General features: G+C 46.9%; 1 long non-coding RNA gene across 1 annotated transcript; it reads left to right on the forward strand.

Annotated features, from left to right (window-relative positions):
* The first annotated feature begins 654 nt into the window (after positions 1-654).
* LOC147198653 (uncharacterized) lies at positions 655-9915 on the forward strand. The gene is made up of 3 exons (XR_015102364.1): positions 655-4227; positions 6473-6622; positions 9531-9915. It is a non-coding gene; the product is annotated as an uncharacterized LOC147198653 (long non-coding RNA).
* Positions 9916-18072: the final 8157 nt, after the last annotated feature.

Raw genomic sequence — 18072 nt, forward strand, 5'->3', positions numbered from 1 at the left:
GAGTGGAAGGGCTGGAACTCTCATTAGAGGCAGCTTGTCCACAAACAAGGCACGTGTGCACCTTCAAGGCCTGAAAAGGGGACACTTTGTGCTAAAGGGACTTTTGAACAGCTTGCGGACAAATTGTTAGGCCTGAAACACCCATCAAGTGAGAAATTATGGAACCAACTTCAGATCATTTCATCAGTAACAATCGAGACGTGAAGTTTCATTTTGCAAAACAATTCATCGTTGAATTATTGGCGGTTATTGTCATTCAAAAGGTAGTCATTGCCCCCCAAAAAATGTTCTAAAATATTATATTTTCACACTTTTATTCCCAAAAAGATGCCTATTCCAATTTGGGATCCATACAGTCCCTGTGACCGTGAAGAGGATAAGTGGTGTTGAAAATGGATGCATTGTGGATGGATTTTAAGTGTCTTGGTTTCTTGTTCACGAGTCAGGGCAGGAAGGACCATAAGATCAACAGGTCGTGATGCGGACGTTGTATCGTTCTGTCACGGTGCAGTTACCGGTCCATCTACATTCCCACCCTCACCTACGGTCACGAGCTACGGGCCGCGACCAAAAGAACGAGATCCCGGATACAAGCCGCCGAACTGAGTTTTCTACACAGGGTGTCCGGCCTTAGAGACAAGGTAAGAAGCTTGCCAGATGAGGTGGCTCGGGATGCCTCGCAGACGCCTCCCCGGTGAGGTGTTCCCGGCATGTCTTACCGGTTGAAAGTGCGCAAAAAGGGTGTGTCAGGAATGGACCGACGAGCGAATGGGAGAACATGCCCCTAATTGACGAATATGTTCAGTTCTGCCTCCGCGAGTGGAAAATGTTCTCGTCTTTCCAGGCTCAGAATTTCGGGTGTGCAGCAGTTCTTGATCCTTGAAGCGGTTTGATGCAAACATGTCAGAGACATTGATAAACAAACGGCAAGACAGACGGAGAGACAAGAATGCATCCGGGACTTCTTTGTCTTCGAACGCTGTTAGCACTGAGAAAGTTTTCGGGCTCTCTGACAGCTTTTTCCCAGTCGCAGAAAGTCTCTGCATGTGTCAGCCTTCTGGGTGGGATCCCGAGTAAACCGAGTACTTCAGCAGATCTGCATCGCATGTTTAACGGCTTTCGCAAAACGCCATGAACAAAACAGCCGTCAGCCGGTGGCTGGTTCCAAAACACGCCTTTAAGATTCCGCAACATCCACGTTCACACCTATGGCACATGCCACATACAGCACAAGTGTGTATTCTTGGCTAGCGACAACGTGTGTGTGTGCACTCCTTTCAAAAAAAAAGCAGATGCATCTTGCCTGGCTGGGACAAAGTGTGATGGGCGTCAAAGGAATTGCGCATGACGTTGATTCGGGTGTGCTCGCTGACTGGCCTTTTGCCGCCCACACTTGGGAAACTGCTGAAATCACAAAGACAAATCTCCAGTTAATTCAGTCATAGGACGGCAGCAGGAAGTGACTGCGCGGACGGGATGTTGACATTACTAAACATTTGTTTCTCTAACCTTGTGAATTTACTCATCCCTCACTTCTTTTGCGGCAATGACGTGTTTGGCCAGTGATCTCATGGTGTGCTCCAGTGCCGGGCACCTCCAGAATAAATATACTGTACTCTACTTCACATCCGGTGGTGACAGTAATGGCTTTGTCAAAGAAGGCCACTTTTTTTTTTTTGTCACCGAGTAACAGAAGTGGATGAAACAATTTTGCGAACTGAATGCATGCACATTATGTTCTAAAGTGGAACTACTATGAAGCCGAGTCGCAAGGCGAGCCGGGAGGCCTTCCTGTCTCCGGGAATGATGTCCCGTGTGTGACAAATCACGTTTGAGCAACTCTTTTGATGCCAGGATGTTGCAAGAAGCCGAGCTAGCTACGTGTTGTGTAATAAGAAAAGAAAAGAAATAATCCGGAGTCTGAAGAGAATGCGAGTCCCCATAAAGCCAAGCGAAATCATTGTTTGAATTTTCATTGGCGCAAGCAGCACTTCATCAGCAAGCAGCTGAATTACACATGCTAACGTATTGTATGGTTTGCCAGGGGTTTCCGCAATTCAGGGCAACACATTCCGGGTTTTCCGTTGCCAAGAGTCCTGCTGAAGGGAATGGCCGCTTCATACTGAGGAGCCGCTCACTCAGCACCACAATATTGTCCGTTTTAAATGTCTTTGGCACGGAGCCGCGGCTAACTGGTTCACATTTGGACCAAGAATGAAGCCCGGGCCCTGGTCCAGAACTTCTCAAAGAAATAGCCACGGCAGCTGACAAAGTGAGATTTGTTTACATCTGCAAATGCAGTTTCCCCCGTGCCTGGCGCGAGACTTCAGGGACATTTCTAATGACTTGGATTCCGCCATTCAATCCGTCTGGGAAATGTGGCTTTGGGTGGCGAATCTCGCGCTGCCCTCACAAAGCAAGATCATCGGATTCAGAGAAAGTTTCTATCAAAGACAAAACAACAAATGTCAGTGCAGCATCCTGGTGGTTAGATCAGGTTTAAGGGTTGTATTTTTTCCACTGATCTACGGTATGCTAAAATACCGTAGATCAGTTGGTCATGACGGTGGTATTTAGGGAGCTAATTATTCTTTGAGGTGGTCCTGGGTGTAAAAAGTCTGAAAGCCTCTGGTTTCAAGCAGCACTGAACAAGCTCTCGCTTGAATGAAAATAAGGCAAACCAGTGATAAAAGACGGTCAGCTCTAAACACTGCCTACACAAAATAGTTTGTAAAACTCCAAGTGTCATGATGAGCTAATTAGGCACAATGATTTTTTTGTTTTTTCAAAAGAAAATCCCACATACGTTACTGTCCAGTTCAGTTCTATAACATGTTCAGTGAGAGAGGGGTGGAGGGCATGTCAAGGTTGTGCACCGCTGTCAGATGACAGCAAAATACCAACGACTATTAGCTTCGGGTTAATTCAATTATAGGATTACAAAGAGGAGCCCCGGCTCTGTTTGGCCCGCTCGAGTCGCCCGCAGTGTTGGTCCTGATGCGATGCAGATACTGTTCTGTAAGTACCCGACGTGGCAGTCAGGCCCATCGCACATGAAGCAACGCAGCCAGATGCAAACTGGGGAGAGCACATTGCAGTTGATGTCATCAGGACATCCACTCACCTGCCGTTTCATTTTGACCCGGTAGCTAGCACCTTATCATTGACGAATGGTGGCAGTGGTGCCGTAGTCAGGGAGGCATGTATGGCCGCCAACGGAGCCGCTTCACTTCTATTTCCCGATTGCTGTCAAAAGAACCAGAATGAATTCTGAGGCGTTTGAACAAATTCACATTCAGCAAACGCTCCACAACGGCACTCGACTGGCCAAGACGATCACCCGACCTTAATCCAATCGAACGTGCTTTTCGCTTGCTGGAGACAAAACGGTAGGGAAGCTGCCTCAGCAAGCAGGAACTGAAGACAGCTGCCATCGAGCATCACCAGAAAAGAAATGCCACGTCTGTGCAGCTTCTTCCCACAGATATTGTTCACAAATCTGTCAGAATTTATGCGAGGGAGCACTCCCCTTTTGCCAAGACAAATCATCCTCTTCACAGGTGTGGTCTGTTCAAAATCATTACAAAGGCACAGTTATTCCTTTGGCTGGCCGCAATCAAAGGCCACCCTAAAATGTGCAATTTTTACAACGACACTTTTTACTGCACAAGTGCTTACAAACACAGATTTAGACTGATTTGTTATTTTGAGAGAAACAGCCCCGCGAAGAGGGTGGCTCATTTGAGATCTTGATATCCCTGAGACAATTGCTGAAGGTTTTTTGGGTTCAGGCGAGTTCACGTGAATGCAAACGATATACGCTGGCATTCCAGATAACCAACTAAGCCCGACAGTGAGCTCTCGGTGTTTTGCCACACAGGGGATATCTGCGGGCTGGTGTTGCACCCGTGCAGGCGCGCACGACTTCAGCTCGCCTCCAGCGTTTCATTGCCGTGTTTGGTGTCACTGACATGACAAAGATGAAACAGTGAAATTAAGTCAAATGAAAGTGTGCAGTTAACATACATAACAGGCAGGTAGGGGCAGGCATTTTTCATCTGTTGCAGCCTCCAAGACTCCGTTGTCAGTTCCAAAATAATGATCCAGAACAAACGGGGGCTGCGTGACAAAAGCCTGCAGCTCAATCGACCGAGGTGTCAGAATGGAGTCGCTTCAGAGCCAGTTTAACTGCACCCTGCCCTCCCCCATCAAAAGATTTAACAGAAGGTGAGTGTCTGTTTAAAGGATGCAATTTGCTCCCTCTAACCCGCCTCTTCAGTATCTCTGCAGCACAGACTTGGCTGTTGCCATCGTGGTTCATGTAGCCAGAGTGGAAACCAAAACAAAACTGGCAACTCATGCAGAGGATCATAGCCTGGCATCCAAAACCCATAGTGACTGTCGATCGCATCAACAGTTCATAAAATCAACAACGCCCCATGGTCTAGACCTCTCAGCCAGGCATGGAAAAGCACAGAAAAAGAAATGGGAGAGACCATCTGGGTCAGAGTTCTCCTCGGGACCTGTCCCGGGCAATCGATCCAAATTCCCTATAGCAATATCTATCTCCCTGTCCAAACGGGAGAGTGGAGATGGAGAAGTGGCAGTCAAACAGGCCAAAATCCAAGCCGTGAGATAGGGCAAGAGGAAAAGTTCCGCAGGTAGGGCTTTGCAGGATACTGGAGTCCAAATAGAGAATGCTGGCTCTCAGAGTCACCAAAAGACCAGCATGTTGTGAGCGTAAGCCTCAGGATGAAACATGAGGTACTGCTCACTCACCTTGAACTCACCACGACTGTACCGGGCATCTGCGGTTGACAGACCGGTGATTAAGATTCAGATTTCGTAAACCTGGCTTTCCACACAGTGGCACGTTCACAGGGAGCTAAAAGCTAGCTGCTTTGTAACTCACTATTTGTACTTTGGTTCACACTCGGCACGTGCCATGGTGGGTGGTATTTTGGATTTTCTTTTGTTTATGCATTCTTGGTCAGAGAAAGAATACAGTACAGTATACCGAATGTACTTCAGCTTGTGGTCATGAAAAAATTTCAAACTTGACATTAAAATGCAATCTAAAACAACCTCCTCTAATTTGACAATTACGTGCCCCCAAAATGGAATCCCACTCAATCATATACCTTAATTGAGTCCTCGCGGTATGTTTTGGATTCCTTTGTCATGACACAGGAGTAGTTTTCCCAAAAAAGATCTACTTAGCAGTCATTACATTTCCACTGTCATTATCATCATTATAATCTGCTAATGATCAGGTCGTATGAGTGTGTCTCTCCTCGCACACATGCAGACACACCTATCAAGACGTACCACATCCCCCTGAGGCAATCTGCGGAAACATGCCCCAGACGACCTTGACCTCATCAGCAGAGGTTTGGCTCTCTTCTGTCGGGGCTTGTATCACACAAAGTCCCAACAGAAGATGCTTCAAACATGACCTCATCTAGCCGAACAAAAGCAAGAGTGGGGGTGGGGGAGCGAGGGATGACGGAGGAGGAGCGCAGATGCCTTGGGAGCGAACCTGAGCTCGGGCGGGCTGAGCTCCGACTCGTGTTTTAGGGATTACCATTTGGGTAACTGCCGGTTTAATTGGGAGTGAAACTCGGGTCGAAAGAGAGGTCGATGAAAGGCAAACGAGGCAAGTCATGGAGTGACTGCAATAATAGGTGAGAGAGGGACTGGCCTCGGAACCATAAAAAAACAACAAACAAACAAAAACAGCCCGACTGCAAATGTGCCCAAACGGCCCGCTAACACAAGCAGAGAGAGTGAAGACACACTACATTGTGACTGAGCAACATTGCGTTGACTTGACTGGGCTTGCTAGAAACGAAGTGGTGGCTCGAGCTGACTTGCTCGAAAATTGGGACTTACGCTCCCGCCGCCGCACAGTACCATACTTGGCATCGTAGAAGCTAGCGGTACTTTTGCATCAGCCCATTCGTTGATACTTCATTTGTGGAGGTCAACTACTTTTAGGCCTTCGAACTGAAAATGTATCTGGTGTAATAATGCTCCTAATACTATTTCAGTGCGCACCAGCTTGCTTACACCGGTGCACTAAGACATCGGAAGGAATGAGAAAGCGACACCAAAGAAAACATTCTGTGACAGGGACCTGCTCATGCTCAGCCCGATGTCCGCGGTGTTCCCAGCGGGTCAGCTCGCGGCTGTTTGAGCGTATTAGCGTTGTCCTGACACGGCAAGGCAACCTGACACAAGAAAATGTCTGTGGAACTGTAACCAGAGAGGGCAAACATTTATGGGAAGCAGGTTGCTGCTAGAGATGAGTCGACGTCATCTTCCTCCTGTAGATTGTTCACGACAGAGATGGACAGTCACCATTTTGTCTATGCTTAAGCATGTTTTAAAGAAATGTGGGAAACACACTTTATGGTCCTACACAGATTCGTCGGGCTGGTCGAACCCTGATTTGTTGTGATTTTTCAAACAGGAAATAATTGGAGTCTTTTGCAACAGCCTGCCCACTGGAAGACCGGAGACTCTGAGGTACCTTCGACAGGACCACGCTGGAGACCTGGGACTCCTCGGCCTTCTCCTGGTACTCTGGCTTCCTCCCACATTCCAGAAACATGCACGGGAGGTTAATGGAAGACTCTAAATCGTCCCAAGATCCGAGTGTGAGCCCGAATGGCTGTTCATGTATGTGTGCCCAGCAATTGGCTGGCAACCAGTTCAGGGAGTACCTCGCCAACTGTCCGAAGACGGCTGGGATAGGCTGCAGCACGCCCGCGACCCGTGTGAGGAGAAGCGGATTCGAAAACGGCGTTTTTATAAGTTTAGTTGTCCCCAACCTTATTCATGCCAGACACTGGTTTCTAGTCGCGCAATATTTCGAGGACTACATTAGAAATGGATGTCAGCATTCCACCGAATGTGGTTTTTGTAATTAGTTGCAGCCTGCGACACATGGCACCTAAAGTGTCCAGTCTACTCTGCGATTTTGTTCTGGTTGTCTGCTTCACAAATATTGGATGTTGAAAATGGGAATGCGGTACTGAGGGCTTTTATGGCAGTGTTTGAAGGCTTCATCGCCTCATTTGTGAGCCTGTCGCCACATGTTCCGCAGAGCAAACTCGGTGCGTGCCGACGGCCTAAAGTGTTAAACGTGTAGCACTGCTTCTATTGTCTCTCAAATGTAGCTTTCTTTTTCTTGGAAGTCAAGTCCTATCATTTGGCCTTTGCCCCTTTCCAAAGATGTTTGCATTTTGACTTGTTTCTTTTGCTAGCTTTCTTCATTACTCTGGCATACTTGTGCACAGAAGCACAGTGGGGGATTCACACGACTTCTTTCTGATCATCAATTTTATTCAGTCTTTCTCTGCATCACGGTACTGAATGGCCCACAGACCATCGAGTGGCGCATCTTCCCAAGCTTCGTTGGAGAACAAGTGGCACCATCCACGCGAGCACAGCATAGGAATGGCTGGCAGCAATTCTCATTTGTACCAAAAATAGGAGGGATCTTTTCTTCACCGATGACCTAATAGCACGGAGATGAACGGTGGATAAGATGGTAGCACCCTCATTTCGACAGAAGACTCCCTCCAGGCTTTTGATCAGGACTTGCCAGGTTTCGATATGGACGTTCCATCCCCACCCAGGTCTCCATGGAGATTGAGACGACAAATAGAAAATGTGTTGCCGCTGTGTTTGCACAGAGGCGGCTTCGCCCGAATCTCGTGCCAGTCTCTCCATCACATGATAACAGGCGGATTTGTTGTCTTGTTTTTCGATGGAATTTGGCTCTGTAATGCCTGCGTATCCGCAAATGATCCTCTTTTTTCAGGTTACAGTTGCAGAATCCCCCTGATGTTTGTAGGGGGGGGGGGGGAAGAAGTTTCTCTCCTAGCTGGCATACTATGACCATGAAGAGGGGCCGCATCGCTTAAGGCGTAAGCTCCGGGATCCTCTGTGAAAGTGAGCTATGAGGTGAAACAAGTGGAGACGATCGCGCTTGAGCGGAGGCCCAGTTGGACCTGTGAAATGAGAATTGGGGTCAATGTGATCCCAACGCTGGGCAATTTTGGCTTGTGTGCTGCAGTCAGGCATGGAGTTTCATGATCACAAGTATGGCTGGAGGTTGATCATTTCAAAACATTCACCACAGTCCAAGTACTCATGTTGTTTTCATCCCCCATCAACACATCCGTGGCACTAGATGACTTTGCGGCGCTAAGAGCTGCCGCTTCCGTTCAAGCTCGGCATCCTGGCTCAAAGGTCAAAAACGCGATGGGATGCGCTCATCTGAAGGCTCGTCTCTAATTTCGAGTCGCCACCTGATGAGACTTTTTGGGGGTGAAACTATGCGGAGATCATTCCAGCAGGAATATCAAGAACGCCGCTACTCAGAAAACGAAAAGGCCGCCGAGTCGTACAAACCTTGCGGCAAGCGGTTGTTGGAATCAAGCAATATTGTTGAGTAGCAGCTAAATGCCGCTTCATCAACCCCTTGCTTTGGGAGGAGCGAAATTCAGTTTGGGACGATATAGTTTCATTAGAATCCTCCAGTTGGAACTTGTGGGAGCTTGAAATGATGCGCCTGACCAATCTGAGCGCAGTGAGGAATAAAATGGCAGGAGTTTAAACCTTGAACTCCAATCTCCCTGTTATGCGTCGCCACTACGTTCGTTGTTGTTTCCCAGTCTGCAGGAAGCAGTGTAAATATTCCATGGCTTTTTGGAAAATGAAAAGTCTTCATATACTTGACAGACTAAACAGGAAGAGCAAGCGAGCCAATAACGAGCCAGTACTGAATAGGTCCAGGGTGCAGTCGACTGCCATCAATTCCAGCCCTCTGCAACCAGGAATGCCCCTCAATATGGAAATACTCTTGCTGGCATTTGCTTATGTAAATAGTTGGCAACATTTGCATTCGATTTGTGCCTCTTTGGCTGAGCCATGAGAATCAAAGTGTACCGGGAAGTACCATGATTTCATCTCCATTCTTCCAACAGCAGAAGAATTGATGTCCCGCAAAGCTTCAGACATGGTCATATAAAGCCTGGGCCCAAGCCACCTTTTTATAGATTGAGAGGAGAGCTACGGGGCAGTAAATTAAAATAATTTACTCAAGGGCTTTTGCAGGATTCAAAAAGCTTCGCTTCTCTTAAGTCGTACTGTTCTGCAGTGGCGGTTCTGGGGGGGGCAACGGGGGCCAGTGCCCCTGTAGCACCGATTCTGGCCCCCCCTGTGGCCCCCCCTCCGACGCGAAAGGTGGAACCAAAGTGCGTGATTTAACATTCTAGTCGGACCCTTTAGTGCGCTGCGCCATTTAAAAATGAGAAGCAGTCCGCAGAGAAGGAAATTACCACGACACGAGTGCTATTTGCGTGTGTGTGTGCGTGTGTGCGTGTGTGTGTGTGTGCGTGTGTGTGTGTGCGCGTGTTTGTGTGTGCGTGTGTGTGCGTGTGTGTGCGCGTGTGTGTGCGCGTGTGTGTGTGTGTGTAACTTTTTTAGTCTCCCTTTTTATTTTAATTTTTATTTAACAGGATCAACTGCGATTGGCTGGCAACTGATTCAGGGTGTCCCCCGCCTACTGCCCGGAGATGGCTGGGATAGGCTCCAGCACCCCCCGCGACCCTAGTGAGGATCAAGCGGTTCGGAAAATGGATGGATGGATGAACAGGATCAATATATAAGACATTGCCTTTTAAAATTTGGATAATTATATGCATGTAAAACATCTAGCTTCAGTGTATTTGCAATTTTTGTCCCCGGCAGGCTGGTACCATATCATCCCCTGGCTTGAATATTCTCAACAGACATATTGTTACGCTTGCAGACATTTTAGCCCTCCTAATACTGTTTTTTTCTCATCACTGTAATGTTATGACTACAATTTCAAAGTCTGAAGAAATAAAAAGTCAAATAAGATTTCGAATCTGTCTTTTTAGCCCTGGGTTGAATGTGCCCCCCCATCAAAACCCCTGGCCCCAGCCCGGCCCCCTCAGTGAAATTGATCCAGAACCGCCCCTGCTGTTCTGTCCCCAATTTACAGTTCATCTAAGTTTGAATGTTTTATTTAAGTTACACTGAAGTAACGTTAATATTTCTATGCATAGTTAGAAGTATTTCTTTATGCAACGTAACTTTAGTGATTTCATTGCAAGCAGCGTAGTTCACAACCGGACGTGACGTCATGAAAGCGGAACACGCGTACGCGGAAGCAGAAAGTAGTGCGATAGAGCGTCACCAAGAGAGAAACGTATGGTAGTCGATTCTAATCCAGCACAATCCACATACATCTCACGCCTTTGGTAGCATCGTGGGTATGTACAAGTTTGTTTTGTTATTGGTGAACAGTTCTGTGGCACTTTATGTTAGAAATGCTGCTCTGCAATGTGAAAAAAGAACATGTTAGGATTTGAGCTAGCGCTCGCTAATTGTGTTAGCACCATGACGTCTCGCTAATCTCGCGGTTGAGGTAATGTTATTTCATTCCGTTGGTTGTGAATTCAAAGTAATATTGCCTTGTATATTATGTTACAGTTTCACATTTTTCTCCATCATTAAACCTGTGGACTAAGAATAACGTCTTCAGAGTCGTGGTGTAGAAGATGAGTTTAGCTGACTGTCCAAATCTGGCCGAAACAGTACACGTACACAGCACATGATTCGTGATTTTACACTCTTGTCTTGTCAAGGCCTTGTCATCGGATGACGGCCTGCAAGCGCTGCTGTTTTGTGCCTAAAATGCTCCAACCAATTCATGGGAAACCCCCCCGCCCCTCCTTGGGCGTGTCAGTCCTCTACAGAGGTTTCCATTGAGCGACAGAAAGGTGAGGACGTTGCCACAACCTTTGGGAGCACCTGCAGTTCTCGGTCCAATTGGTCTCCTTTCGCTGCCGGGGGCCGTCGTAGGGCAGTTCCAAGGAGTTGGGCGTGGTGCCAACCACGTTTTACAAAAGGAACTGGCACAATATCAAGTAAAAAAAAAAAATAGAGAAGCGAGAGAATAGGTCCCCCTTTTTGGGGTTTGGTAACCAATTATAACAGTTGAGGGTTGTCCCAGGTCAAGCAATGCTAAAATGAACGACGGGCCTTTAACACTTTTGGCTAACAGACCCAAACAGTCCCCCCCAGGGGTTCAGGAACTGCTTTTAACTCAGTAGACCATGAAATCATATTCCAGACTGAGCAGGGAAAAAAATAAAGAATGAAAAAAGAGCACAGACAGACATCTTTGGGCAAGTTGGAGTGTCGCTGAAGATGGTCCTATGCATTCTTAATCATTTGCATCATGCACAAACGCAAAGACCATTGGTGGTTATCGGAAATACTGCCATCATCGATTTGACGAGGAAGAGAAACTGAGAAACGGTCCTCGGCATTTTTCTTTTCGTAGCGTTCCTTACTTTCCGAACGAAGGTGCTGGAAATTAAACCCAAGCCGCTCATTATCGCCGTCTGACTGCGCCTCCATCTTCACCATATATTATTTATCATGCGGTGACGTTATGTCCATAAAAAGATACGACCTGGGACTTGGGACGTGTTTCCATCACAGCATAATTTCAGAACCTTTCTACATAATACATGAGTGCTACATCGTTACAAAATATGTCCTCTGCATTTGACGCATGACCATAGGGAAACACATCTGGGAAACACGTGATGCTGGAGGCCCCCCCCCCCACATAAAAAACAAAACAACAACAAAACAAAAAAAAACCCCAGCACGCCCAGTTTCGGTTTGACACGCCTGCTGTTTTGGTGTTTCTCAAGAACAACAACAATGTTCCTGGGTCAATTTGACCCACGGTGGTTTTCATCATCCCAGCGTTGTGGCACATGAAAACAAATTGTTTGTGTGTCATCAACGTTCAAGTACATCAAACATCCAATTTCCAATGTCAATTCTGATTGCAGCTCATACCGAAAACCTTCTCAACTTTCCGAATGGGTCGCTTTGAACCGCAACATGACGGGCGGGCCTCGGGGCGTGTCATAACTCCAACGTCGAGAGCTTCTGAGAGCAAATGGAAGGAAATTCCCACCAAGGATTCATTGTTTGTTCACCTGCCATCAGCTGTTTCCATCAACGAGGGTGGAAGAAGTGTTCCTGAACAGAAAATCACATTTTTTTTGTCCGGGGCCTCTCTTCTGCCAACTCTGTGAGTCAATGTGCCTTGCAGCCATAAACAGCAATCTGTTTTTGCGGACACTGACTCTGGACTACTTTGGCTTGGCTGTGTTTGACAATGGACAGAGCAGCATAGCGTGAGTGCATAAACATCGGCCGGGCTGCCTTAACATTGGGATTGCGTTGAAAAACAGGACAGGACTCTGCCACCTATTTGGAATGGAACCCGATGATTGGCGTGGCAATCAAGGTTGTCATTCATTTTAGTTGGCAATGCTAAACGTACTGCATACATCTCCGATACGGCAAAATGACAGACCCTGTATTTGTGGTTACGAGAGAAGATGTCTCAATGGCAGCTGAGAAAATGATGTGAACTAAAAAGGGCCCTTTCCCGTGGCGCTTGGGCGATTCAGAAAAATAGAAGCATTTGCCGATTGCATGTCCCTGACTGTTCTATACCACATACAGGTGCCATTGATGGATGCTAAGTTGCCGAGCAGATGCTCACAGTGCATGATCATTATTATTATTATTGCCGACGGGAGCACCCGCTCCACGTCGACAGCAATAAGAACAAGACCTGCTCTCACATCAGATCTCCAGTAACACTAAATAGAGTGAGGAAGTCGCAACATTGGCAAGACCGCCTTCAACCCAGGTCATAGCGTGAGCCTTTTCTCTCAGTCTACAGACAAATGCAGAACAAGATGAAAGATGGTCAGTCAGCAGCCAGAGTAAACCGAGCCGATATTAGAAGAGCGTGCGCGCCAAAAGTCACTTTGAGAGTGACCGAATCGCCTCGCAAAATTTCCATGGAGCAACCTGGTCTCCGGTGCTTCAGCTGTATCATCCTTGGCTCCGCAGGAAAGAGCCCCCACCGGTCACACCATCAGATTGTTGAAGGATTAATCGACATGGCATCCAAATCGAACATAATACAAACTGGGAATGCCTCGCTCTGAAGCTTTTTCCAATACGTCACTGTGATTTATGTCTGGGGAGTTCCAAAAAAGAAAAAAGGCTGGCAATATCAATTGGACATATTTCCACTCTGAGTCGTAGCAAATTTCCACGTCCTTGCTCAGCATTTTTAACAGATGTCATCAACAGAGAACAGCGCAGGTGCAATGGAGTGACCGCAGAGTCCAAGTTCCTGAAGATAACTCAACAGAGGTTGTTATCATGTCATCGACACGACCCGAAAGAAGGTATCGCTCTCAAGAGTTTTCATTCAAATGGCATTGAGATGAAAAATGACAGGATGACGAGATCGCCGTGATGTCCCGTGAGACGTTGTGGTCATATGTCATTTGTTTGAGAACGTCTTTCGTTTGAAATTGAACCACGCGTCTCCATCTATGAAGTGTAACGGACAAAGACGTCATCCATCTTTGTCTGTGGTCCGTGCGAATATTTCGACTTTCGTGTCAGACTTTGCCCTTTTGGACTTGTGCGTTATTTTTACCCCGCAAGGAGACAGCCCTTCCCCAACCTTTAAACACAATATTGTGTTTGCAGTTTTATCGACTCATTGGTTCTTGCTAATGTGCGCGTGAAGGTGTGCTGCGGCCTAAAGCTAAATATAGAAGCCGCTGGTTGTTGGCTGGCACGAGAGTCTATGATGAGAAAAGTCCTACGCTGCGCTGCCAAAAAATGAATGCCTCTGGCCTGTGGCAGTGAGTCAATGCCTGCTTATGCGATTGCTTCTGATGTTACTTCGATTTTCTGTCTGTCTGTCAAGCATGAGATTGCGTGTCCTAAGTGTTGCACTCCAAATGTTGAACCGGGAGCTGATGGAATGAAGGACTTAGTGTTGCAATGCTCAATTTCCCACCTTCACTCTCATTCCTCTTTATTATTGCACTTGAAGCCAGATTCCTACGTTACAGCGGGAGTTCGTCGTCAACATTTCCAATAAAATGGCCGCCAACAACGATGTATAATAATACAGTGTGAAGATCTATAACTGTCAAAACACGTAATACAGTACAAATGTGTATATCAAGAAAAAAAAGAATTTGATAGGACACGAAACAAACAACTTCAGCGTTCCGACTTCATCTCTGGAAAAAAAATATTCCGTCAGCAAATGAAGGGCCTTCTCCAGTGCCCCGAAGCCGTTGACGATCGCCTTTCAATCTATTGGCCTCAAACTCGGCCACGATTTTTATTGCCATTACGGATGATTGTCCAAATCGTCGACTTTGCCAATTCTTAGTCTCGGCTCAGCTTTGTCTGGGAGACTCCCTTTCCAAAGTGAGAGACAAATTATACTTTCACAGACAGCGAGACATATTTTCAGAGCATGTGCGCCGTGCCTCCGCAAGTACAACAATGTACGAGTCGATCCCACGCTGTACATTTTGTTCATAGGCAAGGTCGCGGCGGCAATTGGCTTTCCACAGTCCCTTGGAACAAAGGCCTTTTATTTTGTGGTAAATACCTGGTTGTGAAAATGAAGTTGACATTATGAAGGCGTTTGGCGTAAGCAAAATTGGCAAATGGAAATTGAATTGTGTGAAATTACGACTTTGAAACGGGAACGCTGTGAAGGATGCCAATGAACTGAAGAAAGAGACCCCATCAGGATGGGATGGGCTGGAGCAAGGCGTTTTGAAAAGCATCAGTGGTTTCTAAAACAAAACCCTGGGTGTGGGACAAGTTGAGTGAGGCCATAGAAGACACTGTAACTGCCGGGCAACTACCAACAGGTAAGGACGAACTGTCAGCTATCGCAGGAAAGGCAAGTTACATTTGCCTCCAGAGTTACGATAGACAGTCAAAATACTATTCAACTTGAGATGACTCATACTGCCAGGTCTTTTTTCTTTTTTTTTTAATATGGTCCAACCCTTCTTGTCGGTTGAATCTAATTCGGCTCTTACGCTTCTGACTGCCCATTCGTCCAGAAGAACATTTGTGAAGACAGACAATAATGTTGGACTAAGATGGCCTGGTCTGCTGGGGTTGAGGTAAGGGCACTGGGGCATACGGTGCCAACCTGATCTGACCAAACCCACTGACTGATGCACTACTTAATGAGTGTGTGTGTCCCAGTCCCTGGCATTGTAGCGTGATGGTCTTTTGTGGTAGCTGCAATGGAATGGCACGCCACTCAGTGGCTGCGGGTTGGCGGTCTCTGTGAATGACTGCTCACCAATCCGGGGTGTAGGCTGCCTTTCGCCAACAGCTAACCGGGACAGGCTCCAGGATACGCAACATAGAAGCCTCCCTCCCATTTGGGAAAAGGGAAGTAACCTTCGGAATGAGTCACGCACTGAGGGATCCCCCTTCAGTGATGACCAGGCCACAATGAATGCCGAGTGGGAAACCTTAACCATCAGTTGGGATGAATAAATGCTCTCAAATGTAAGTTGAAACAGCAGTGAGTTCGTGTGATGGAATGAAGCATTAAGCAGGTCGATACGTCCGGCTAAGTGGTTCTCCTGAGGTCCTGTCCCAGTAAGTCGATGCAGACTGCTGCGCGGCACCAGCGATAGCCTCACTTTGCTCATCGCCACCAGCGTAGCCAAACAGGAGTTGGCGGGAGAGAAGACATGCGGCAGTTAGACAGGCCAAAATCCAAATGTCAGCGGGTTGGGCAGGGCATGATACCGTTTGCAGAGTTCGATGTGGTTGAACCGAATGCGAGTGTAGAGATGAGTATGAAGTTGAGATTGAGCCCAATTTCCTTGGGCACAATGTTGCAGAGTAGGGGAGCCCGCACCGAGAATGACCGAGACCCCGCCGGCTTCCGAATGACACCAACACTCCAGCGTGTTGCCATCGTAAGCCTCAAAATGGAATGCAAGCTACCACCAAGTCAGCAAGGTTCTAAGCCAGGGGTGTTTTGAATCAGGTGTGTTGCAACAGGGACACTTGGAAAACATGCAGGACAGCCGCCCTCCAGGACATGAGTTTGACACCCCTGTTCTAAGGCATTAAGTAGCAAGACCTTAAAATCACGTCTCAACCGAACCGGGAGCCCATGCAAATTGGCCCATGTCGAGCTCATAGGCCATACCAAACTTAGGTAACAAATTACCTGTCTGGCTTTCCCGTAATTTTTGTTGTGCTCGAGCCTACAGACTCGCAGGTTCTAATAACTCCAAACAAACCAGACGCAGGCTCAATTCCCTCCAGCAAAATGGCCGTCATTTTTGACATTCCCCGAGTCATTTAATAATAATATAATAATAATACATTTTATTTGTGGGCGCCTTTCTAGAAACTCAAGGACACCTTACAACAAGCAGTTAAAATCACAAACACAATGTTAAAAACAGCATCAAATAAAATAAGAAAAAATACAACAAAAAATAAATAAATAAAAATAATGGCTTTATGGTCCGAGTGAGTAGGCTTGTCTAAACAGATGTGTTTTGAGGCTGGATTTGAAATGTGTTAATGAGTCCGTATTACGAAGGTCAGCGGGGAGTGTGTTCATTTAACTGTAGGGCAGATTATGTATGGGAAAGAAAATGGAACCGTGGCGTGATAAGACACTCCAACAATGGGCGAGGAGCAAGGCAAAAGTGGATAGCCAATACAAATTCAATATTTACTAACGTCTCCGTGGTGTGTCTCTCTCGTATCCATCTGGTATGTGCCTATAGGAGACACATGAATGCATGCATGACATAGAATAATAAGCAGGGATGAATTCAACATCATTCATCAACCGCAGGTATTTCTATGAGTGTCCTCCAGTGGCGGTGCACTCAGCCAAGAGCAGGAGAAGCGTGGAGACATGCCACTTATTGTTTGGTCTGTCTTGCAATGGGCTTCGAGGAATGCAACCTCCCTGGAGGCATGGCAGCGATCTGTCTGACACTTTCTGAGGGAAACGATCTCAGCTTAACCATTTGGGTGCTGGCGAAGAGCCACGACTGTCAAGACTGACTGCACCGCCGAGCAAGACCTCGGATCCTCACCCTCCTATGCAACAGCAAAAATGTCCCTGGGTCACATTGACCAGAGGGAATGTTGAATGCATTGGCAAATTGGTCAGGAAAGTACAAATTCCAATCAACATGGCTTGCACCTGATTTTCAACACAACTCGCTGATATACGAAACTAACCCTTATCGTGCATCTTTTCTGGCATTCAGAGGTTTCATATCTAGAAACTACTCAGACTTCACAATAGGTCAATTTGACCCACAAGGTGAAATGCCTCTTCACCATCTTCAAATATATATGGTGTATTTCCAAACCGCAGTGCATGTTATTGTTGGTGCGCAGCGGATTGACGGTTGCCTCAGTCAGCGTTCACTCTTGAGAGAGAAATTGAAATTGTCCAATCATTTCCACTCCACCTGAAGACATACGGCTGTGTCAAATGGATGACAGGTATTGACAGACGCACAACGGCGTGACAGCTTTTGCCTCGGGTCGTGAATTTCACAGGGCACGCTGTCGACACTGCGGGACGGTAATTGGAACGATGAAGGGTGGGCGTGTCTTATGCTAAGCCTCTGTCCAAAACGGATTTAGACTCAACATATATTCACTGGTGTCAAATCCAGATCCAGAAAGGAAAAAACAACAACTTTGCCACGCTTTGGCTTCAGCCACAGGTGCGAGAATTCTCCTCAACCGACAGTTAAAGGAGAAGCACCCGTAGCTCAAGCTGAACTGCGGCAGGCTTTTTATTTTCTGCTCCTGGATGTGGGCACCTCTGTTTGAATTGCAGCTAAGTCCCCGTCAGTGAAGAGACGAGTGGATGCACAGTCGCTGAAATAAAAGGACCTACTTTAAAAAAAAAAAAAAAGCTCAGAAGACATAATTATCCTGAAAAGATAGACTGCATCCATTCTATCCACCCATCCAGTCGTCCATTTTCAACACTGCCTATTCTGAACAGGTGCTGCTGCCTATCCCGGCTGACTTAGGGCAAACTACACCCTGAACTGGTCTTCAGTCAGTTGCAAGGCACATAGAGAG

The sequence above is a fragment of the Hippocampus guttulatus genome, chromosome 11 (genome assembly GCF_054856545.1).
Source record: "Hippocampus guttulatus isolate MCC_2025c chromosome 11, RoL_Hgut_1.0, whole genome shotgun sequence".
NCBI classification, from domain to species: domain Eukaryota; kingdom Metazoa; phylum Chordata; class Actinopteri; order Syngnathiformes; family Syngnathidae; genus Hippocampus; species Hippocampus guttulatus.